This window comes from Leopardus geoffroyi, chromosome E3, assembly GCF_018350155.1.
Source record: "Leopardus geoffroyi isolate Oge1 chromosome E3, O.geoffroyi_Oge1_pat1.0, whole genome shotgun sequence".
Lineage (NCBI taxonomy): Eukaryota > Metazoa > Chordata > Mammalia > Carnivora > Felidae > Leopardus > Leopardus geoffroyi.
This window is the reverse complement of record NC_059340.1, coordinates 94,076-118,537: the sequence shown is the minus strand read 5'-3', so window position 1 is coordinate 118,537 and position 24,462 is coordinate 94,076. Positions and strand designations below refer to the sequence as shown.

General features: G+C 51.1%; 1 long non-coding RNA gene across 1 annotated transcript; it reads left to right on the top strand.

Annotated features, from left to right (window-relative positions):
* Positions 1–10,114: 10,114 nt before the first annotated feature.
* LOC123588800 lies at positions 10,115–17,782 on the top strand. The gene is made up of 3 exons (XR_006708011.1): positions 10,115–10,439; positions 12,350–12,508; positions 15,880–17,782. It is a non-coding gene; the product is annotated as an uncharacterized LOC123588800 (long non-coding RNA).
* Positions 17,783–24,462: the final 6,680 nt, after the last annotated feature.

Sequence of the window (24,462 nt, the reverse complement as noted above, 5' to 3'; positions counted from 1 at the left end):
AGGAGCCTCGTGAGGGTGCTGAGGAGCAAACGGCGCAGGAGAGAATGCTCCTTTCCACCTCCAGCTGGGCCACGTGCAGTTGGGCCGTGCGGGAGCCAGTCTGAGGGGGAAAGCCGGTCTTTGTGGCCTGGAGGATGAGATCAATACGGCTGACGGAGCTGGGCCGCTGCGGTTTGGGGAAGAAATGTACAGGGAATCTGCACCCCTGCCTGACCGGACCGCAGGCACACAGCATTCCGGAAGCAACCGGGCAAGGACAAGACCTGAACGGAGGCTGGAGCTGCGGCCCCAGGGACCTGAGTTAGCGCGGCTGACATCACCACCCGCTGAACCAAATGAGACACAGCACTGGCAAAAAATAACAGGATCCAGAGCCGCCTCCAGACCACATTCACATTGTGGACGCGATTCAAAATCGCCACCCGACATGCAAAAGACTGAGTCGGTGGGACCTATTCCTCAGAGAAAGGAACGTGAACGAAGAGAGAGCCCAGGGTGCCCCAGGGTTAGGACAGCAGGTGGGGCTTGTACTTCATGCACCACGACTCTCGGCGGCGAGCTGCAGAGACATTGGCGTGATGTCCCCTTGACAAGTGACACCGTACGACTCGCACCGGGACCTTCTTTGTCCCTGGGTCAGAAATCTATTTCATCTCATAATAACACAGCTACTACAGCTCTTTCAGCTAGTGTTAGTGGTAGGGTTCTCCAATCTCTTTTAATTTTTTTAATATTTACTTATTTATTTGAGGGAGGGGCAGAGAGAGAGAGAGAGAGAGAGAGAGAGAGAGAGAGAGAGACTCCCAAGCAGCCTCCACACTGAGTGTGGAGTCCAACACGGGGCTCGATCCCACAACCCTGGGATCATGACCTGAGCTGGAATCAAGAGTCAGACTCTTAACCGACTGAGCCACCGGGAGCCCCTTATTTGTGTCTTTCTATTTAAAGTGGATATGGGGCAGGCAGAACATAGCTGAGTCTTGCTTTCTTACTCAGTCTCACGAATTATGCCTTTCGATTGGGGTTTGTAGAGCATTTTCATCTGATGCTACTGTTGAGTAGAGTCGGCCTTAAATCTATGATCTTGCTATCTTTTGTTATTGTCCATCTGGTTTTCGTTTCCCTTTTCCTCTTAATCTGCCTTCTTTTGAATAACTTGAGCATTGTTTATGATTCCATTTAATCATATCTTTGCTGGTTCCCTGTAATAGTGTGTGTGTGTGTGTGTGTGTGTGTGCGCTCACACGCGTGCTTTTTAGGGTTTGTAATGCACAGCTTTAACTTATCACTGCCCATTTTCACGTAATATCACTCCCCCTTGATGACAGTTTGGTAACTCACAGCGGCACAGCGCCCTCCCTTGCCTGGGGCCTCAGTGGTGCTGTCCCCGTGCATTTTGTCCTTCGTGTGTTAGACGCCCCCCAAGAATGCACCTCTTTCTTCACATCAGGTCTCTGTGCAGCATCATCTTCTTTCTGCCTGAAGGACTTTCTTTCTTTTTTTTTTTTTATGTTTTATTTATTTTTGAGAGAGACAGAGACAGATCAGTGCGCAAGCCAGGGAGGGGAAGAGAGAGAGGGAGACACAGAATCCGAAGCAGGCTCCAGGCTCCGAGCTGTCAGCACAAAGCCCAATGCGGGTCTCGAACTCACGAATCGTGAGATTGTGACCTGAGCCGAAGTCGGATGCTTAACCGACTGAGCCACCCAGGCGCCCCTGAAGGACTTTCTTTAACATCTCTTAGTGTTGATATGCTGGTGGTGATGAATTATTGTAGCTTCTGTAGGTCTGAGAAAGTTGTTTTACCTTCTTCATACCATTTGTTGCTGGGCATAGAATCATGAATCAACACTTTTCTCTCAGTGCTTTGCGGGCCTTGGTCCCCTCCCCCTGTTGCCCCATTTCCGATAAGGAATCTGCCTCACCTTTCCCTCCTTCTCGTGTGGGTAGCATGTGTCTTTATCCCATCTTAAGATTATCTTGTTATAATCCTCTATAAGCAATTTAATGATGATGTGCCTCCTTCAGACCTCTTAGACTCAGGGTTCATTAAGCATCTTGGACATGCAGGTTTACGGTTTTTTAAAAATCAAATACGGGAGATTTTCAGTCATTATTTCTTCAAATATTTTGTCCTGATGTCTTCTTTTCTTTCTCTTTCTGGGACTCTGATGACATGTATGTTAGGCCATTTGAAGTCATCCCCCAGTTAACTTTCTGCTCATTTTCTCTGGTCTGTTTTCTCTCCATATTTCATTTTGGATGGTTCTGTTACATGTGTTCAAGTCCGTTAAATTTCTCTTTCTCAGTGCCTGATCTGCTCTTAATCTCATCTGGTGAATTTTCATCACAGACCCTGTAGGACTTGTCCCTGAAAGTCTGATTTGGGTCTTTTTCATTTCTGCCCTGTCTCTGCTGAGCATCATCCATGTTCTCAGAGCTTCTGGAGCACAGGATACGGTGACAGTAATGACATTCCGTCTTTGTCCATGAGTTACTTCATCTGCCATTTGTGTGTCGGTTTCAACCAATGACTTTTCTCATCACGTGATGTGTTTTCCTGCTGCTTTCTGTACCAGGTGATTTCCCTTTGGCTGATAGACATTGCATATTTTTCTTGGTTGGCTCCTGGACGGTTTTGTATTCCTGAAACCATTCTTGAGCTTTATTCCTGGGATAGAGTTGTGTGACTTTGAAACAACTTGTACATTTACGTTTGATTTTAAGCTCTGTGAGATGGGATCGGAGTGACCTCAGTCTCGGGCTGATCGTGCTCCTCTCCCGGGGTAACGCCATTCTGAATACTCCACACGGTCTCCTCCGCGTTACGAGGCTTTCCTGAGCCACATGTTACCTGGTTGGAACACAAAGCCATTCTTGGTTCTGCGTGAGCTTCACGGGTTATTCCTTCTCATTCTCGTTTGGTATTTTATTCTGTACCGTTGGGTAGTTCCCTTACATTTGCACACAGTTCAGTATTCAGCTGAAGACTCAAGGGGACCCATTGAGAATCTGCAAAGATCTCACCCTCCTGCCACAGTTCTTTCTTGTCTCGTGGTCCTCCAGGTAAGCATGAGTCACCTACCCTTCCCGGACTCCCAGGGCCATCCCTTCACACAGGGAGATCACCGGCTTCTCCACCCTGTGCTGAAGCCGGAACTCTCTCTCTGCAGACAGCAGTCCCAATACAGGGCTCACCTTGTCAGCTGCACGTACCAGTGGTTTCGTCTGGTGCTGCCTGAGGCCCACTTTCTAAAAACAACTATTCAATATATCTCTCCCTCCACCACAATTCTTAGTTTTATAGTAAGAAGGGTGAATTTGTTCCTTGTCAACTTTGTCTTGGCTGACAGGAGAAGTATGAAAGATTTTAAAGCCGTTGTCATAAATATCTTCAATGAAGACAAATAACTATGCCTGTAAAAAACGAAAAAGTCAGAAATGTTGGCCGAAAACTCTGAACAATTGAAAAAATTTAGAATTCAACAATACGATATCAGAAACAGCAACTTCATGACATGGGCTTGACAGCTACACAGAGGTGACACAGTAAAAAATAATAAATAGAGCAGCAGAAATGGTCTAACGTGAGAAAAAGCAGCGAAAAGGGTAGGAAGATAACAGAGTCGCAGGCGCCCTTAATAAGATCAGTGGCTTCAAAGGAGGAGAGAAGAGGGAGGACGATAGACCAAAATATGTGAAGGAATCGTGGCTGGACCCATCCACGTGTGGGAAGACAGATCGTGCCAGGCAGAATAAGGACACTGCCACAGACACAGCGGGATCAAACAGATGGTGAGCGATGCCCAAAAACAAATATTGAAAGCAAAAGAGGAGAAGTGGCACTTTACATAGAGGGCAATAGTGCTTTGATCAACAGCCAACCTCTTATTAGACTCTATGGGGATCAGAAGAGAATGACAAATGAGAGTTGAGGTGCAGAAAACAAACAAAAAGACCTTTCAATCTAGAACCCTGTATCTTCTATTTTCCCGGTATGTCCCATATGTCCCCCTATATCTCCTATGTGCCCTGTGTCCCATATGTCCCTCTCTATCTCCTACCTTCCCCTATGTGCCCCTATGTCCCCTTATATCTCCTGTGTCCTTTACATCCCCCTATGTTCCCCATATCTCCTACATTCCCCTTTGTCCCCCTATATCCCCTGTCACCCTATACCCCTATGTCCCCCTATTTCTCTGTCTCCCTATATCTCTTATATCCCCTATATCCCATGTCTCCCTATATCCCCCTATGTGCCCCTATGTTCCCCTATGTCCCCTGTCACCCTATACCCCCGTGTCCCCCCATATACCCTATGTCCCCTATATCCCCCTATGTCCCCTGTGTCCTCCTCTGTCCCCCGTCACCCTATACTCCTATGTCCCCCGTATCTCCTATGTCACCCTGTATCTACTGTGTGCCCCTATATCTGCTATGTTCCCCATATCTCCTATGTCCCTGATGTCCCCTTATACCCTTTGTGTCCTTGATGTTTCCCCATATCCTTTATATTCCTCTGTATCTACCTTATATCAAGTAAAAATATCCTTAAAGAGTGACTGTTGAAATAGAACTTTTTAAGATTTTAAAAAACTTAGAGAAATTATCACCCAAAAACCTCACAGTTAAAGGAAGTTCTTTAGGATAAAGGAAAGTACACCAGAACAAGGACCCTTAGATCCTCAGAATAGAATAAATAGCCTCAGAAATGATAAACATATAGGTAAATGTAAAAGGCTGCTCATTTTATTTTGCTTCTTCCTCCTACCTTCTGTAAAGTAAAACCTATGATATCATTGGGGGTGTGGAGGGAGGAACAGCTGAAGCTCGGGATCTCCGGGGCACGGAAACTGCTCTGTGTGGTGCTATAACCATGGATGCCTGTGTGTTGTACGTTTGTCCAAACTCAGAGAACGTACAGCACCGAGAGTAAACCGTGAACTGTGGGTGAGTGTGATATGTGAGGACAGGTACCTCTCTGGCGGGGGATGCTCAGAACAGAGGAGGCTGTGCGTGTGTGGGGGCAGGGGGCCTATGAGAAATCTCAGTACCTTACTCTGAATTTTGCTGTAAACCCCAAACTGCTCTAGAAAAATTGAGTGTTCAGATAAAACTGTAATATTTCTTCTGAGCTTTATAAGGTGTGTAGATGTATTATTGCACGCGGCAGCATAAAGGGGGGGAGGTGTGGCCAAGATGGCCGCAATATGTCTACATCTCACCGGAAACGGTAAAATGTTCATTGTAAGCGGCATCTGAAAAGTTAAAGATGGATATTGTGGGGCGCCTGGGTGGCGCAGTCGGTTAAGCGTCCGACTTCAGCCAGGTCACGATCTCGCGGTCCGTGAGTTCGAGCCCCGCGTCAGGCTCTGGGCTGATGGCTCGGAGCCTGGAGCCTGTTTCCGATTCTGTGTCTCCCTCTCTCTCTGCCCCTCCCCCGTTCATGCTCTGTCTCTCTCTGTCCCAAAAAAAATAAATAAAAAAACGTTGAAAAAAAAAAAAGATGGATATTGTGAACTCTGGAGAAACGACTAAAAATAGAAGCCAGTGGGACAAACAGTGAAATAATGCAATCCACTTCCATTATATTGGCAGGTTAAAAAAAAAAGAACATGGCACATAGAAAACACATTCAAAAAAATTCTACATCTATTCATAATAAAGTCCAGAGAAGTAGAAATAGAATTTCCTTAAAATGATATAGGCATCTACAAAAAACCGACAGCTAACATCAATAGCAAAAGATTAAATGCCTTCTTTGTGAGTCAGGACCAAGGCGAAGATATCCATTCTCATTTCTCCATCCAACATCATGCTGCAGTTCTTAGCAAGTGTGAAATAGCAAGACAAATAAATAAAAGGGGAACAGATTGAAAAGGAAGAAATAAAACTTTTTCCGTCGACGGCATGATATCTAGTATAAAGTACTAAAAAATACAAACAACTAAAAAGGCTACTAGAACTCATAAATGAGTGTAACGAGGTCGTAGGATACAAAGTCAACATATAGAAATCATTTGTTTTTCTATACACTACCAATAAATGATTAGAAATTGACATTTCTAAACTCTAAATTTCTAAATCATAACATACTTAGGAATAAATCATATATGCACAGGATCTATATGCTGAAGACCACAAAAACTGATGGAAAAAATGAACTGAGTGGGGAATTTGTCTTAGTCCATTTGGGCTGCTATAACAAAATGCCACAGACTGGGTGACTTCGAAAGAACAGCAGTTTGTTTCCCACAGTTCTGGAGGCTGGAAGGCCAAGATCAAGATGCCAACATGGTCATGTTCTGATGAAGGCCCCTTCTTAGTTCATGGCCAGCACCTTCTCCGTGTCCTCCCATGGTGGACAGGACCAGAGATCTCTCTGGAGCCTCTTCTGAAAAGGCACCGATCCATTTGTGAGGACTCCAACCCTATGATCTAATCACCCCAAAGGTGTTTGGGCCTGTTGTTAATTTCTTGAGGAACCTCCATACTGTTTTTTGGAGTGGCTGCACCAGTTTGCATTCCCACCAACAGTGCATGAGGGTTCCCTTCTCTACATCCTCGCTGATACCTGCTATCTTGAGTGTTGTTTTTTTTTTTTTTTCAATAATAACCATTCTAACGTATGCGAGGTGACATTATGGTTTGGTTTGCATTTCCCTGAGGATTAGTGATATTGAGCATCTTTTCATATATCTGTTGACCATCTGCGTGTCTTTTGAGAAATGTCTCTTTGCATCCTTTGTTTATTTTTAATCGTGTTGTTTATTTCTTGCTATTGAGTTGTATGAGTTCCTTATATTTTCAATATTAGCCTCTTACCAGATGTACAATTGGCAAATATTCTCTCCCCATCTGTAGGCTGTCTCTGCACTTGTCGATGGTTTCCTGTGCTGTGAGGTAGGTTTTCAGTTTGACTGAATTCTATTTGTCTATTTTTGCTTTTGGCACCTGTAATTTTGGGGTCATAGCCAAGAAGCACTGTACAGGCCAATCTCAAGAAGCTTCTCCTCTATATTTTCTCGTAATGATTTTATGGTTCCAGGTCTTAAATTTAGGTTTTTAATCCATTTTTGGGTTGATTTTTACATGGGGAGTGAATTAAGGATCCAATTTCATCCTTCTGTGTGTGGAAAACCAGTTTTCCAAACACTATTTGTTGAAGAGAGTTTCCCCATTGTGTGTTCCCGGCACCTTTGTCAAAGGTCAATTTGCCATAAATGTAGGGAGTTATTTCTGAGCCCTCTATTCTGGTCCATTGCTCCAAATGTCTGTCTTATGCCAGTACTATGGTGGTTTGATTCCTATAGCTTTCTAGTGCGTGTGAAATCAGGTAGTGGGAAGCCTCCCACTTTATTGCCTGAACAACCTGTGCTGGTAACTTCTGCACTGCCATCTTGGTTCATATTTATTGTAGGCGTTTGTGGGTCAAGGTTAAGGTTAGAAGGCAGCGATTGTCAGGATGGATAGAAAAATAAGAGCCAAGTATATGCTGTCTACGAAAGCTGCACTTTAAATACAAAGACACAGATAGTTTGAAATAAAATCAAAATCATAAAAATTGGGAAGGGAGAAGTAAATCACCTCTTTACACCTCTTTGTGCACATATCATAAATACATCTGTATCTAGAATCATACATAAAAATTTTTTTTTAAGTTTCTTTATTCATTTTGAGAGAGAGAGAGAGAGAGAGAGTGAGCCAGCGAGCTTGGGAGCGGGGCAGAGAGAGAGGGAAAGAGAGAATCCCAAGCAGGCTCCATGCTGTCAGCACAGAGACCGATGCAGGGCTTGAACTCAGGAACCGTGAAATCATGACCTGAGCCGAAATCAAGAGTCAGACACAACGGACTGAGCCACCCAGGCGCCCCAGGAAAAAATCTTAAAAAAACTTGCAAACATTTACTACAGGTGAGGGGACAACTGGATACCCACATACAAAAGAATGAAGTGGAACCCTTATCTCACCCCATAAAAAAAATGAACTCAAAATATATCAAAGGCCTATGTGTAAGAGCAAAATTACAAAATTTGTAGAAGAAAACATAGGCATAACCCTCCATGACCTTGGATTTGGCAGTGACTTCTTTTTGTTTTTTTTTCCGTTTCATTGAGTTTTTATTCAAGTTTTTAATTATTTTTAAACATTTAAATCCAAGTTAGTTAACATATAGCATAATAATAATCTCAGGAATAGAATCTTTTTTTTTTTTTTTTAATTTTTTTTTTCAACGTTTATTTATTTTTGGGACAGAGAGAGACAGAGCATGAACGGGGGAGGGGCAGAGAGAGAGGGAGACACAGAATCGGAAACAGGCTCCAGGCTCTGAGCCATCAGCCCAGAGCCCGACGCGGGGCTCGAACTCACGGACCGCGAGATCGTGACCTGGCTGAAGTCGGACGCTTAACCGACTGCGCCACCCAGGCGCCCCAGGAATAGAATCTTACACACAACACCCAGCGCTCTTCCAACACGTGCCCTCTGTAGTGCCCCTCCCCCCTTTAGCCCATCCCCGCACCCAACACCCTGCCAGAAACCCTCAGTTTGTTCTCTGTATTTAAGAGTCTCCCTCTCTGGTTTTATATTGTTTTTGCTTCCCTTCCTCTAGGTTCATCTGTTTGGTTTCTTAAATTCCACATATGAGTGAAACCATATGAGATTTGTCTTTCTCTGACTGACTTCCTTCCCTCAGCATAATATACTCTAATTCCATCCATGTTGGTGCACATGGCAAGACTTCATTCTTTTTGATCACCGAGTACTACTCCATTGTATATATGAACCACATTTTCTTTATCCATCCATCAGTCGATGGACATTTGGGCTTTTTCCATAATCTGGCTATTGTTGATAGTGCTGCTATAAACATTGGGGTGCACGTGCCCCTTCGAATCAGCACTCCTGTATCCTTTGAATAAATTCCTAGTAGTGCAACTGCTGGGTCGTAGGGTAGTTCTGTTTTTATTTTCTGGAGGAACCTCCACACTGTTTTCCAGAGCGGCTGCACCAGTTTGCGTTCCCACCAGCAGTGCAAAAGAGATCCTCTTTCTCTGCATCCTCGCCAGCATCTGTTGTTTGCTGAGTTGTTAACGTGAGCCACTCTGACAGGTGTGAGGTGGTATCTCCGTGTGGTTTTGATTTGTGTTTCCCTGATGATGAGTGATGTTGAGCATCTTTTGGGTGTTGAGTTTGATAAGATTTTGGATACTGACCCTTTATCTGATACGTCATTTGCAAATATCTTCTCCCATTCCGTCGGTTGCCTTTTAGTTTTGCTGAGTGATTCGTTCACCGTGCAGAAGCTTTTTATCTTGATGAGGTCCCCGTAGTTCATTTTGCTTTTGTCTCCCTGGATTTGGCAGTGATTTCTTAGGTATGATATCAAAGCTCCAGGAACATAAGAAAAACAGGTAATTTTTCTCCCTTAAAGTGAGAAACTTTAGTGCATAAAGGAGAAAATTAAGAAAGGAAGGGGCGCCTGGGTGGCTCAGTCGGTTGAGCGTCCAACTTCAGCTCAGGTCACGATCTCGCGGTCCGTGAGTTCGAGCCCCGCGTCGGGCTCTGGGCTGATGGCTCAGAACCTGGAGCCTGCTTCCGATTCTGTGTCTCCCTCTCTCTCTGCCCCTCCCCCGTTCATGCTCTGTCTCTCTCTGTCTCAGAAAATAAATAAACGTTAGAAAAAAATTAAAAAAAAATAAAAAAGAAAGGAAAAGGATAATTCACAATCCACAGCCCAGAATGGCAGAAAATATTTGTGAAGCGCGCATCTGCCGAGCCGTCTGTGGTCCGGGGACCGCCCCGTCACCCTTCCTGCTCCCCTCGGAATCTGGCGAGTGGGCCTTGGTCATCTTCCGCGTGGTTAAGGAGCGAGTGCTGGATTGTCGTAATTCAGAAACAGTGATTGAGCTCAGAGTCATTTCCATTATCACCCTCAAAGGCCGATTGCCTCGGTGTGCTTCCTGAAGAACACACGGTATTTGCAAATCTCTGAGAACCACGAAACTGTCTTCACTTTTCTGCGAAGTGTGTCTTCTTATTTCCGTTAGTGACCGTTTTCAAGCTGTGTTCGATGGTGTTGCCACCTCCCCCCCTACCCCCCGCTCTGGTTTCTTTCTCTGCAAGTGGCCGTGGCGGTTTGGCTCTTGCCTCCGTCTGCCCTACGCTGGGTGTCAGGGCCAACCACTCTGACTCCTGGTGGTGTTTACTTTCTCTGGAGATTTGGAGATGAGCTCAGACGCTCAGCCTGCGACTGAAAGTGACGGCCGGCTTTTCCTTATCACCACTTCCCACCTCCCGCCCCCTCTTTTCTTCTGGCCTGTCTCGGAGGTACAGAGATTTCTCTTTGAAGAGAAGGTTCTGGAGAAATCAGACAGATACAGAAAGAATGCAACCAATCCCTGCCTTATGCTGATGACCAGGAGGATGGACGCATGGCGGTGAGTGGTTTTCCTCAGCAGATGTTAAAAACCCTTTCAGTAATAGATCATTTTGTAGTGTCCCGTGTTTCCTCGCTCTGCTAAGAATCTGAATGATGTTAAGGAGGGAAATTCTTTGTCTCCTAACAATGTCGAGAGGGAGACCCATTTTAAACGATGTTATCAAGGTCACTTCCGGCTCACGATGAATGAGGACCCAGCCCCGTGCCCCGTGAGGCCTTCCACCAGGAGCACGGGCTCCCGGCAGGCAGCTGTCTGGAGGTACAGGGAGAGCAAAAACAGCTCACCTACTGTGGGCCAAGCCCGGGGCATAGCCTTGGGAGCCTGGAGTGCTCCAGCAGGACCCCATGGATTGGCACACCTCACCATGGGCTCCTGTAGGAAATCATGAGGGAAAGAGGAGGAGCTGTGCAGTGGCGAACACGGCCCTGAGCATAGCTTCTGCTCCCACCCTGGCCACAGGCTCCGTGATGGGTTTCCAACAAGCCCCTCCTCTTCCTTGGCCCCGCTGTCCTCGCTTCTGGAAAATCGAACTGGACGCATCCACATCATGCGAGAGGTGCCTGTGTGTTGGAGGCGTGCACTTGTCTTCCCTGGCATCAGTGCATCTGCGAGACCCCAGCCCCATGGGTCCTCCCCTGCCCAACCGCCCTCTAGGAGGAGCTTCAGCAGCACACTTAGTGGCTTGAGGTCCTTCGCCGGTGCCATTTTATAGGGCCCCCAGCATTTCCTGAGGATAGGTGGCAGGGAGGCTAGCGAGAGGCGGCACCACAGCGGGAAGGCCAGGCTTGTTCCCTTTCACTTGGTTCCCTCACATTCATCAGTGGGGGGCTGAGTGTGGCTTGTTCTTCCCAATCATGTGCGAAGTGTATAATTTATCCCAAAGGGATTTTATTTTAATGAGAGGCTAGATCGTAGGAGAGAGTCATTATTTAGATAATATGCACGTATCAGGTTAATTTTAAATCAACTTTTAGGTCAATCTATCTTAATTATTCAATTAACTGTTTTTGACTAGGAATCCCAATAATTATATTAGCATAACACTTGGCAATGTGATTGCCTTTTGGATTCTGTTCCTTGCGATGCCAGAGTCAGCTCCTCGGCTCTCACCCTGTGCATATGTTCAGTGTGTGTGTGCATGCAGGTGCTTCCTGTGCATATGTTAAGTGCGTGTGTGTGTGTGCATGCTGGTGCATTGAGGGTGTTTTTCCTGGTTATTAATGAATGCATTTTCTAAAAAATTTGTTTTTAACGTTTATTTTATTTTTGAGACAGAGAGAGACAGAGCATGAACGGGGGAGGGGCAGAGAGAGAGGGAGACACAGAATCGGAAGCAGGCTCCAGCAGGCTCCAGGCTCTGAGCCATCAGCCCAGAGCCCGACGCCGGGCTGGAACTCACGGACCACGAGATCGTGACCTGAGCTGAAGTCGGATGCTTAACCGACTGAGCCACCCAGGCGCCCCAATGAATGCATTTTCATGGCACATATTGATATCAGAGAGCCCTGCCTTTATTTAAGAAATTGTTTTTAATACAATTTTAATTTTTGACTATTTTTAGATTTAGAGAAAATCCTGACAATAATTTCTCATATACTTCACCTCCAGTCTCCTCTATTATTAATGTCTTACTTTAGTATGGCCCATTTGTCACAATTAATTAACTAATATTGGTATCCTATTATTAACTAAAGTAACACATTGTGTCAGGTTTCCTTGCCTTTTTCCTTAACGTACTCGATCTGTACCCAGAATCCCATCCAAAATACCACTTTCCAGTTAGTTATCACATCTCCTTAGAAGTCTCTGGGCTGTGACAGATTCTCAGACTTCTCCCATTTTGTGGTGATTTTGGCAGTTTTAAGGAGGAAGGTCCCTCAGTAAGGATTTTTCTGTGCTCTTCTCAGGATTACACTGGGGTGGCATTTGGGACACAGACCACAGAAGGGAAGCAGCACCCTCAGCACACCCTGTCGGGGTCCATGCTGTCAAAACAACTCGTCACTCTGGATGTGACCTGGGTCACTTGACTGAGGTTGTGTCTGTCAGATGTCTCCACCCTGAAGGTACGGATTCCCCTCCTCTTACACTGTACTCTTTGGAAAGCAGTCATTGTGCATGCAATGTCTTTATTTCTTAAGCTGCTTTATTGAGATATGTGGAGGGACAATTGTGTGCCCCCAAATGTCAGTCTGGGGAGGCTGTGCATGCCATTGGTTACTTGAGCTTGAATTTGGGAGGTCACGGGAAGCAACTTCCCGCAGAGGCCTGGGTGCTCTGAAAGCAGAGAGCGTCAAAGCAGCCTGCTACTTTGCCAGGAGGACGTGATAGGGGTGTGGGAGGTGGGGGTGGGGGTGGGACCAGCTAAAGAGCCCCTCTTCCTCACTAATGCCTGAAGATCCTACACTGAGCCAGAGCCACCACCCTGATTTCCTGGCAGCGTTGAGGCCTCAGGCAGGTGGCCGTCCCCCTTCCCCACGCCCCAGGGAGGAGCTCTCTTCCTGGAAAGGGAGGCGATGTCACCACCATGGAGCCTCAGGCAACATCATCCACCGTCCTGGCTTCCTGGCAGGACTGGGAGAGAAGGCAGGGGCACGTACTGAGCCTGGCCCGGCCCACAGGAATCGACTCTGTGGACAGATTCCCTACCCAGCATGTTTCGGAGAGAAAAGAGGTCTGCTATAGACCAAACGTTTGTGTCCCTCTAAATGCATACACCGAGACTGAATCCTGCGTGTAATGCTGTTAGATGCTGAGGCCTTTGGGGTGACTGGGTCATGGGTTGGAGCTTAGTGCCCTTGTAAAGCAGGCCCCTCACCCCTTCCAGCGAGCCTGCACACACACGAGGCGACGCCATCTGTGAACCTCACGAGACACCAGATCCGCTGGTTCCTTGATCTTGGACCTTCTGCCCGCAGACTGGTGGACAATCGTCTGCTCTTCCTAAGCCACTCAGGCTGAGTGATCTGTGACAGCAGCTCGAGGGGACTCACTGTTCGGTGGTAAAAACACACAACATAAAATTTTCTATATTAGCCTTTTTAAACCAATCGTTCAAGGATAGTCAGCCTATTCGCACTATTGTGTAGGCATCCCCACAGTCCATCTCCAGAATGTTCCATCTCCCCACACTGAGACACTGGCCCTGCTCCCCCAGCCCCGGCTCCACCGTCTACTCGGTGTCTGTGGATCTAACGACGCTGGGACCTCGTGGGAGTGGATCCTAGTGTGTGTCCTTCTGTGTCTGTGAGTCCGATGACCCTGGGACCTCATGCGAGCAGGTCCTAGTGTGTGTCCTTCTCTGTGTGGCTTCTTTCACTCAGCACAATGTCCTCAAGTTTCACCCATGTGGTAGCACATCACAAGATGTCCTCCTTTCTAAAGCCTCAGTAATATCCCATTGTGTGCCTGTGTTGCTCATCCGTTCATCCATCGCCGGGTGTCTTGAGTTGCTTCCAGTTATCAGCTGTGTGAATAGTGTTGCTGTGAACAGGGCTGTACAAATATCTCTTCTTCTTTTTTTTAATTTTTAGAGTTTATTTATTTTTAACAGAGAGACAGAGCATGGGCAGGGGAGGGCCAGAGAGAGAGGGAGACACAGAATCCGAAACAGGCTCCAGGCTCTGAGCTGTCAGCACAGAGCCCGACGTGGGGCTTGAACTCGGACGTCACAAACGGCGAGATGGTGACCTGAGCAGAAGTCGGACGCTTAATCAACTGAGCCGCCCAGGCGCCCCTACAAATATCTCTTCAAGACCCTATTGCCAGTACTTTTGGGGACAGACCAGAAGTGGGACTGCTGGATCACATGATGATCTCTTGTTAGCTTTTTGGAAAAACAAAAACAAAAACAAAAACAACCCTACCGTTTTCCATGGCAGCTGTACCATTTTACAGCTTCCACCAACAGTGCACAAGGGTCCCCATTTCTCCATGCGGTTGCCAGCACTCGTTGTTTCCTGTGCTTTTTGTTTTTCTGATAGTGGCCACCCTCATGGGTACGAGGTAATGAGGGGCTTGGTTGCCTCCCTCCCTCCCTCTCTCTCTCCCTCTCTCTGTCTCTCTCCTTTTCTTTTCTTTTCTTCTTTTCTTTTCCTTTCCTTTCCTTTCCTCTTTTCTTTTCTTTTATTTTCTTTCTTGTTACTTGTGTGACATTCTTTTGACTTTAAACACAGTCTATGCTCAGTACAGAAACTCTAGAATGTAAAGTTAGGAACATCAACACTAAAATACTCAGAGGAACTGACCGTGTTTTGGCATCCACATCCTGGTCTTAGAACCCAGAGAACTGGCCTGAAACATTGCTTGTGCTCATTAGGTTTTGAAGCAAACGTGTGTCCATGACGACTGGTTGGGCATCACTGTTGCAGTTCATGACGGTGGACTGCTCAACATGTTTGCCTCCAGCATATCTACACTCAAAGTGTAATTATCGATGCATATAAAGAAGTGTCCATGGCATCAAAAAAACCAGGGTTCCAGTAGAGACAGAAGTTATGAGCAAACTAGAGATTTCAACAGATTTTAGAAAAGAAAGATGTGTTCAGGATATGTTCATGCAGAAAATCGATGGAGAGACCCCACCCAAAATACGCTCATTTCAAGAAGAGATGCCCAGGCTGGGCTGTGACGCATGCCACCCGGTCCGCTGTGAAGAGGTGAGAACACGACCTGTCTCCGAGGCCGGTTGAGTCCAAAGGGCCACAAAGCTACGACATCATTTGTCTTCAGATTTCCCGGATTATCCACAAATCTTATTCTCGTGCCCAAGTCCACACAGGCAAACGCTCAGCTGGTCTTGTGACTTGAAGCCTTGGTGTCTTCAGATTCCAAAGATCAATCAATCGGGGTGGCCAGTCGGTTTCCTTCTCCTGGGACCACATGCGGGCTGTCCTGCCGGGTGGCCAGAGGCGTCCCCTGCCCGGGGGTTCATCAGTGAGAAACTCCTAAATGAAATGAATTTCCTTTTTGTACTGAGTAGACTCTTTAGCCCAGCACCTTCCGTCTGCACTGGCCCAAGATGAGCATTGAACTGCTTGGTCTGCCCATTTTGGTCACAGCTCTCTTGGGTTTTATAGGTAAAACTCTGGACTGTGCAAACTACAGAAAGTTACATGCTCTCTCTCCCTTTCTCCAGCGATGAGCCCAGGCAGGCAAGGGAGTTAAAATGCATGACTTAATTTGATTTTCTTAATGTCCTGCTGGCTAACAGAGCTCCCTTCTCTGTGTTATTGTTTCAAATGCCAGGTTTGGTTCCAAGACCGAGGTTGGAAGTGAAAGGTGTTTGCAGTAAATAGTTCATTAAGAAGCATTTCCAGCCTCTGTGTGGAGAGCAGCTTTCTGTGGGAGGGGGTTTCAGTTAACTAGGGACCAGGATTACGCTGTGGGCCCACAACCGTTAACTCAGACATCCCTCCTTTCCTCTGCATTTACTGAGGGGTTTTGCCCAGGACCTGGGGATGTGTGTCTGCATGTCCCCCCGTCCGGGAGACCTGCCCCCAAGGCTACCCTCTGTGGCAGGTGCTATGCGTCCCACCTGAGAGAGGAGGATGAGCTTCTGGGAATGGCAGAGCCAGACGTCAGCCTGAAGCTAACCCGCAGGACCCTTCTGGGACAGAGGAGGCAGGGCCCAAGCGAGGGGGAAAGGAAGGGAGGGCACCCTGCATCTTCCTGCCTGAGTGACAGTGGAGGAGGCCCTGAGTGGGTGGACTGGCCCGTGAGGCTGTCCTGGAGGGGAGAGGGTGCCAGGGAGGGAGGGGAGCAGTCGCGTGGACACCCGGACCTGCCGAGGAGCTGGGGAAAAGATGCGTGGGGTGGGCATGACACCTGCATGAGACAGGCTGCTCCTTCCCCGGGCCTGGGACTCACTCCTGCTTCTAAAAGAGAGAAGGTGCTGGGCCCAGGGTGAAGCTCCCAGAGCCAGATTCCTGGCCGGGGAGGTGGGGTTTGCCCTGGGAGCAGATGCTCCATGTGAGCCCCCGGGTCGCCCTCTGACTCCCCACCGCACCCCCTCCCCCCGGGCACACAGATGTGGGGGCCAGTGTCTCTACACTCATGGGTAAGGGGCCTAATGGGGTCTGCAGCGGAAACCCTTCTGCCGTCAGCTCCGTCCCAGGGAGACACATATGCACAAACACAGCGTCATGCACACACACACACACACACACACACCCATGCATATACAGAAACACACGCCTCTCTTCAGCTTGGGGCCCTCAGTCCCCTACTCTGACCTTTACAGTGGGAGGAAACAGAAAAACCACCAAAGTCTGGCATCCGTGGCATTTAGCTGATTGTGAAAACTGCACACTCACCCCCGGAAGAGAGTTTCTCATGTTTATCCTTCGGATAGCAGTGGATTGAAATCAGTCCAATCCCACACGGAATTCATTCTGGCGAATTTCACGTCTCCCCAGACGTGGGGCCCTGCCCAGGGTGGACGTTTGGCCTGGGAGTCCTTTTGTCCTTCTCCAAGGATGTTTTTGGATCTGACTGCCCTTTTCTCCTGTGGGGTTTTCCCTCCTGAAAGAAGGGAGGAATCGCTCGGTGTGGGACAAGAAATAGGACCCTTGCTTCCCAACATACACAGAACCAGCTACACCTGGACCCATGGCATAAATTCAGGGGTGCTCTCAAAAACTTTGCCTGGAACGTGTCAGTGAGTTATTCGCGACGTTGGAGTAAGCATTTCTTAAATACTGTGAAGAGCTCTAACTATAAAATAAGAGACTAATACTTTGGAATACATTAAAAACCCAGTCAATGAAAATCACCTTAAAGAAAGTGAGGGGGAAGTTCAAGATGAGACGCTCACACCAGAAGGAGCGGACACAAAGTGATAGCCGCACTTGCGTCGGCCCTGGGGAGCCACGGTTTACCCCTGGCCTCTCAGCAATCAGGGCGTCGGGCAGAGAGGGTGTTGCAGGCCCCAAGGCGGCAAGGTCCCTGGGCGCAGAGGGACCCTGGGATCCGCCTCCTCACGGCTCCCCCCCCCATGTCCTCGACTGCCCTTCCCGGGACCCAAGCCAGCTAGACACAAGCAGGTGGGTGAGTCAGGCTGTGGGTCTGCGTTGCGGGTGCCTGTGTTCCCAGCCTTGGGGGCGGGTGGGGGCAGGAGGAAGTGGCTCTGAGTCAGAGGTCCTATGGGGCTCATTTTCCAAGACACTGACCTCCCTGTGGCCCCAAAAGTAGGCCAGACAGAGAAAGGCGTGGGCTGTGGCTTCTGACTGTCCCGTGAGCAAGTGGACACAGACACAGACAGACACACAGGACAGGGACCTAGATACCCACAGACACACACACAGAGATACATGCAGACCCACACAGACACGCAGACACAGACAGACACACAGGACAGGGACCTAGATACCCACAGACACACACACACACAGATACATGCAGACCCACACAGACATGCAGGCACAGACCCACAGGACAGGGACCTAGATACCCGCAGACACGCGCAGATACACCCAGACACAGGCCCTCAGGCAGAGACAGCAGCAGTCACTGCTCGCTCGTGGCCAATGGCACCCTCTGCTGGGTGGGATCCCCAGAACAAGGTGAGAACTGGGCCCTGTGGGCTCCGGGGCAGCAGGAGGGAGCGGTTCCTTGTGCAGACCCAGAGCTCACGTGTCCAGCTGCCCCTCTCCTCGGGGGCTCCTGCCCCCTCTCCAGGCCCTACTCGAACCTCTGCTCCAAAAAAGCCATTCGGAGCTCCTGCTGAAATCGTGGGTGGTCAGGTTTTCATCAGCAATGGAGAGGGGAGCCTCAAGGGGCTAGTCTACAAGAGGGTGACCTCAGGGGGACTTTGAGCAGCAGGACAGGGCCTTTGGGAGGCAGCAGAGCCTGCTGTGGGCCCGGACATAGGGCCTGGGTCAGAACCCCCAGGGACGTGGAGATTCTGCATCAGCCAGACGGAAAGGTCTCGAGGGGACAGAGGACTCCGAGGGAATCACTGGAGAACAGACTCCGGACCCCTGCCCTCTGCTCCCACAGGTCGTGCAGGGCTGGTGGGGTCTGCCCCCGGTCCCGACAGACCCTCCAGGGTGCAAGTCCGCAGGGCTGGTGCTCGGCCACCCTCCGTCGAAACAGCAACACAGAAGCGCCTCCTTGGTGGCGGGGGGCAGGGGTGGTGCACGAACTCTGCAGCCCGCCCCGTGTGCTGACAGGTCTTCTTCGTGTGTTTGGGGGAAAACACGTAATTGGCAGCATTTGCCTCTTTCATCAAGTGCTGCCCATCCCCCAAGGCTTTTGCAAGAAGAGTGATTCCTCAGTCCGGGCTGATGAGAGCCCAGTGGAGCCAGCGGCGCCCAGGGACTGGACCGGTCTCTCGTCAGGTCACCTCTCTGCCGCCCTGTGGCCCCGAGGGTCTGGTAACAGGGTGGTGGCTTTGGTGTGGCCACCGCTGGCCTTCTCCGTGGCCTCCTGCCTTACTTGCGTGAGGGGAGCGGCAGACAGGACCTGGGCACGTCGAAGGTCCGGACGCTTTCCCTGGTGTCCACAGCTCTGTGCCGGCAGGGCAGCGTCGCAGGGCTCACGATGACGAGAAGCAGCTGATGTGCTGACTTGCCAGGTCTCCAGTCTGAGGGCGGCTGCGGCCAGCGGGAAGCAGACCACCCTCCCTCACCCGGGACGAGCCCGGAGGCTAGGGCGCGAGTCTGAGCTGCGAGCCTCGGGCTGAGGGCACAGCCTGTGGACCAGGGAGCAGCTGTCTCAGCCCAGGGCAGCGGGGACATAGCCCTGCCCCTCCTGCCCCGTCCTGCTAGGCATCCAGCACCAGGCGAGGGAGGGCCCCCGCTCAGACCCACAGCCCACCCCGCCTGGGCTTCAGATGCTGAGAGCCACCAGCTTCCCTCATCGGGGACGAGGTGCAGCCGCCTGAGCCCCACCCCGGGACAGAGCCACCAGCTTCCCCCATCGGGGACAAAGTGCAGCCACCTGAGCCCCACCCTGGGACAGAGTTACCAGCTTCCCTCATCGGGGACGAGGCAGAGACACCTGAATCCTATCCCAGGACAGAGCCACCAGCTTCCCTCTTCGGGGACGAGGCAGAGACACCTGAATCCTATCCCAGGACAGAGCCACCAGCTTCCCTCTTCGGGGACGAGGCAGAGACACCTGAAACCTATCCCAGGACAGAGCCACCAGCTTCCCTCTTCGGGGACGAGGCGGACACCTGAATCCCATCCTGGGAAATGTGAGAACGAAGTATGCGCCAATCAGAAGGGCAGAGAGCAGCAGCCTGACAATCGGTTGTGGGTCAGATACAGTGTAAGCTCCAGGCAAGGGTGCAGGGCTTTGAGATTTAATGTGAGTTTCCCCCTCCTCTCCCACCAGGCGCTGCTCACCCCTTTGCCCTTCCTTCTTCACAAGCAGGTGGCCTGGGCGCCTCGGGAAACAAATACATAAGCAGAAAGCAAGGACAGAGGAGTAGCTTCTTGGAATTTGATGTAAAAGCTCAGGCCTTAAGTTGGATAAAGTCGGCGAGAAGGATTTGGGAGGAAACGTGCTAAGTGAGAGCCAGGCCCTTCTGCCTCTGTTCCTCGGGGTGCCGAACGCAGCCAGCTGAGAACTTTGCATGGGCCTCTCCAGAGGGCTGCTCCAGGACCAGAGCCGGGAGACTGGTTACACCGCAGGAGAACCCACTCAGGTATGTTCAAAACTCGGGCTTGCTCTCTCCCCAGTGAAGGCCTTTGCTCTGTGGGCCGACAAGGATGACTGGGGCTCCACCCGCCAGCTGGGAAGACCACCAAACCCCCTGGGGGCCGCTTCGCTTCTAACGGTCACCCACGGGGGCCTGTTGGGAGGCACCCATTGCTTCCCACGCTGCCTGTCAGCAGTCTTGACCTTTCACAGGCTGTGGGACGGTGGACGTGTGATCCTCTTGTGGGTGGGGCCAGGTCCCCCTGAGCAGGGGTGTCTGGTGACGGCTGGGTTCCCACTTTGAGTGCAGTGCTGGGCGGTCCGGGGTCTACTGGGGCCTTCTTAGGGCCTCAAGGGGAGTCCGCAGCCTAGGGTGGCAGCAGGGCTCTGGGAGACTTGGGGGCTTGACCACGAACCCGGCATGATCTTCGAGTCTGGTGTAGACAAATGCGCTGAATGAACAAATGGGGGAATTGAGGAACGCGTGAGCCAGCGCACGTCTCCTGGAAACCAAACTTGGAACAGGTGGTTTTCACTACGCTTCCCAGGGTCCCTAGCAGACCCCGTCCTCTGATTCCCCATCCGTCCCTGCTGTAGGCCCAGATCTGGCTCACCTGGCTCTGGGTAGGGGTGGGGAAGGCTTGAGAGGGAGGCTTCTAGGTGACCACCGGTCTTGCTGCACTGCGGGGTCTATTGGGGCCCTCTCGGCTGGCACCACTGGTGGGTGGCAGGTCATTGGGGTGCAGGAGCTGGTGCTCACACCCGGCCTGCCCGTGGTGAGCCCGGGGGCCCTCATGCAGAGGTCCCCCGGGTCAGAGGGTAGACACAAGGCTCTTCTAACGGCACTGGAATAAGAGAGGAGGCTCCACTGCCTAACTCAGGCTCTTCCCTCATTGTCGTGTGGCCATGAGAGCGCCTTTGTCCAGGTTAGGCTTGGCCCCTGCAGACGACCCTCGTGACCCTGTTTCCCCAGCATGTGTGGTTGAGGGAGACGACCACACGGCCTCAGGAACCTGTGGGGGCAGCTTGGACAGGAAGCCCCTCGTGGCTCAGCCACTTGCCACTGGAGCCCGAGTCTTTGGGGCACCATCTCCGCTGGCCGCTCCCCCTCTCGGCGCCTCTGAGGGCCGGTGATGTCGCTGCTCGCTGAGCATTAGACTCCAGACAAGCAGCGGTTTTCATGAAGTCCTAGCGGGTTGGTATCAGCAGTGCCACCTGAACGGAGTGGTGCAGCTGGGGACCCCGCGGTGGGGGAGCGGTGGAGCTGGGACACCCAGCCTCTGGTCTTGACCACTCGACAGGCTTCTGCAGCCTCCCAGGAGCATGCGGCCTTGCTCTGGGCTGGATTCTGCTCTGTCTGAATGGAGCCACGTGTCTGACCATGCGGGCGCCGTGATTCCCACGAGTCTCCGGGGCCCGGCATGGCATTTGCACACGAGAGAGCCACTTACTGGGCCACTGCGGGGTGACTGACCGAGTGCGAGTACACACGTAGGGGAAGCCAGGAACAGAGACCCTTCCCCCCACAACCAAACCCAGTGGAGTATAGGAGTGGAAATGAACATCTCCCCCACTTTCTGATCCGTGCCGTCAGCAGAAACGTGGCTGTTCACGCTGGAAGCAGCTGCCATACGCTCACCCGGCCATCCAGCGCCGTTCAGCAGGGCTCCCCGTCAGAAGAAGTGGTGACAGGTGCTGGTGGACCGGGCATCTCTCTGCAGGGGGGAGATGCCACTGAAAGCCAACTCAGATTTGCTCTGCGATGCAGAACTTCGACATAAGCGTAAAAAGTACCTAGCTCAGCTCTTTAGAAAACCGGTTTCTTGGCGATCACAGCAGCCAGAACTTGAAATGGGCTACCGGAGGCAGGGCGCCTTCGAGGGGTTCGGCTGGCCTAGTCTCCCTCGTGGAGCAGAGGGGGTGCGTGCTGCCCTGCCCTCAGTCTCACCCACACGGCCCATTCGCCCCAGGGCAGTGTCCAGCCACAGGCCTGGATGACGAGGGGCAGAGAATGCGGGTGGAAAAAGAAGGTAATGAGCTCCTGCGGGGAAGGAGGCAGGTGCCTAAGCAGTGCCAGGACACCCAGGTGGCCCGGACTGCCGACCCAACCCTCACCTGTGGCGGGTTCTATTCGGGCCTGTGAGCCGGGCCCGGGCTGTGCCCAGGGCACATGCGGGCAGATCCAGAAGCATGGGATGGAACACGTGGGCCTGAATGTGATGTGAATGTGGCGTGTTTCTGCATGTGGGCGTGTGTGAGTGTGTGTGAGTGTGCACACGTGTGAATGTGCTGAAGGCAACCATAGCATTGGTCTTGGGTTTTCTTCTAGGCTGACCGTATGCCCTCGCTTCCTTGGTTCCTCATCTGTCCCGGACATCGTGGGGACAAGGCAAAGGATGGGTGGGGCGGTGCCTGGCCATGTGCCAAGCCACCCAGAGATCATGCCCAGGGCAGATGTCACCCTGGCAAAAGGAGCAGCCTCCACAAGGCCTCGTCTACGCTGGGCCCCAGGGGCTGTAATCACAGCCCTGTGCTTCCTTCCTGTCATGCTTCAACTTCCCTGTGGTCTCCCTGGATAGCACAGCCACGCCCACACCCACACCCACCCCCCTCTGGCTGCAGCCTCCAGCCCCGCGGTTCATGCTTCTCTGAGCCCAGCCCGACTCTGGTTCCCTCTTAGGACTGCTTCTCCTTTGCCAGCATTTTCTCCTTTTCTCTTCCTGACACGCTTTGCTGCATCGTCATGCAGAATTAAGTCCGAGACGATTTCAGGCAGGTACTCCCAACCCTGAGACAGGTTTTAAAATAGCGACAGGATTAACATCCCCCTTCCCAGCTGAGTGCTGTGAAGACTCTGCGAACGCGTTTTCCGTTTGCAAACTTGCTAACGTACATCCCACAGGGAAAAGGAAATTGCCGATCTATTTTGGAGTGCACGCATTTTCTCTGATGGCTCTGCTTCCTTTAGAAGGGTCCAAATAAAGCTCTGCACAGATCCCTGCTTGTTTCTGCCCTTTTGCGAAAATTGCACGTATGAATCTCCTCCGTGGCCTTTATTGAGCGAGGCCAAATCACAAAGATCAGTTACCACTGTGGAAAGCGAGACAGAGTCACGAAGCATGGGAGAAGGAGACCGCGCCGTGGTCAGCGATGCGTCTGATTGGGAGACTGTCTGGTCAGGGGGAAGCTGGGCTCTTCAGGGTTCCCGTGGATCCCTTTCGCCTGCTCACTTCCCGCCAGGTCCCGCTTTGCCCCAACAGCAAAGGCAGGCAACGTGCCGCTCGCTGTGTTCACGGAAGCTGGTGTTCGTCTCTTCAGCTGTGATGCCCTTTCTTGCCCGGGCTTCCTGAATCCCCTCATGTCATCTCCGTGGACATCTTTGTCCTCACACATCTTTGGTTCCCGTGTGGTTAGTCCCAGATAGCTAGGAAACAAGGTGGAAAAGGACGCAGGACCTGACACTTCCCTGCAGTCTCTTGGTATGGAGCTGCCAGGAGATCCCGTGGCTTTTAGGTGGGAGAGCCGCTACGGGCACACACACGGGGCACGGTCCATGAGAGCCCCTGGGGTGGCCCCAGGGCATGTGTAGTTTTGGGAGATTTGTCTGTGCAAATGCTCAGCCAAGGGGCGGATTGGAAGGCCTGCTGGGCAGCTGCTTGGAGTGTGGAAGCGGAGGGAATGAGACAGAGAGTGTGCCACAGGTGGGATTGGGCCACGAGCCCCATGGCACCAGAGAAGGGACGGTCGCGTGTGAACCGCTGGGCTGACGTCCCTGCATCGAGGGTGCCAGCAAGGCCTCTCCACGTGGGCCTCTCTTCGCGTCTTCCTGCCTTGTTGACTCTAGTCCCAGCAGGACAGACTCTCCAGGAAGACCCGCCTGAAACCGGTCTCTCATCTTCTTGGGAGAAGGGACTCCTCCCACTCACCTTGTGAGCATGTGCGTTCCCTGTGTGCTCAATCCATCCTGAGAAAGTGTAGCGTGGATTCTCTCCACAGGAGGATATTTACCAGTCCTTTGTCAGAAGGGAGGACAAGGCCTCGGGTGGTCAGGAGCTCCGACAGAGGTGGGGTGGGCTCCAGCCCGGCCTCCGCCTCCATCGGCCGCAAACCTGCCATGCACCTTTGTGAAGGTGTCTTCTTCACTGATTAAGGAGGCGCCCCAGCTCCCCTTGGCCCTGGCCTCATCCTTCGAGCCCGTTCCCAGGGTGCATGGATGGGGGAGGTTCCGTTCTACCGGGAGAGCCCCAGGCTCCAGCCACCCCGTCTGGCGCAGTTCAGGGAGCATCCCGTCCAGCCTCAGATTCTCCCTTTTCTTCTCTTAGCATTCTTTCTGACGACACTTTAGATTACTTCTGTAATTCTTCTAGATTTTAAG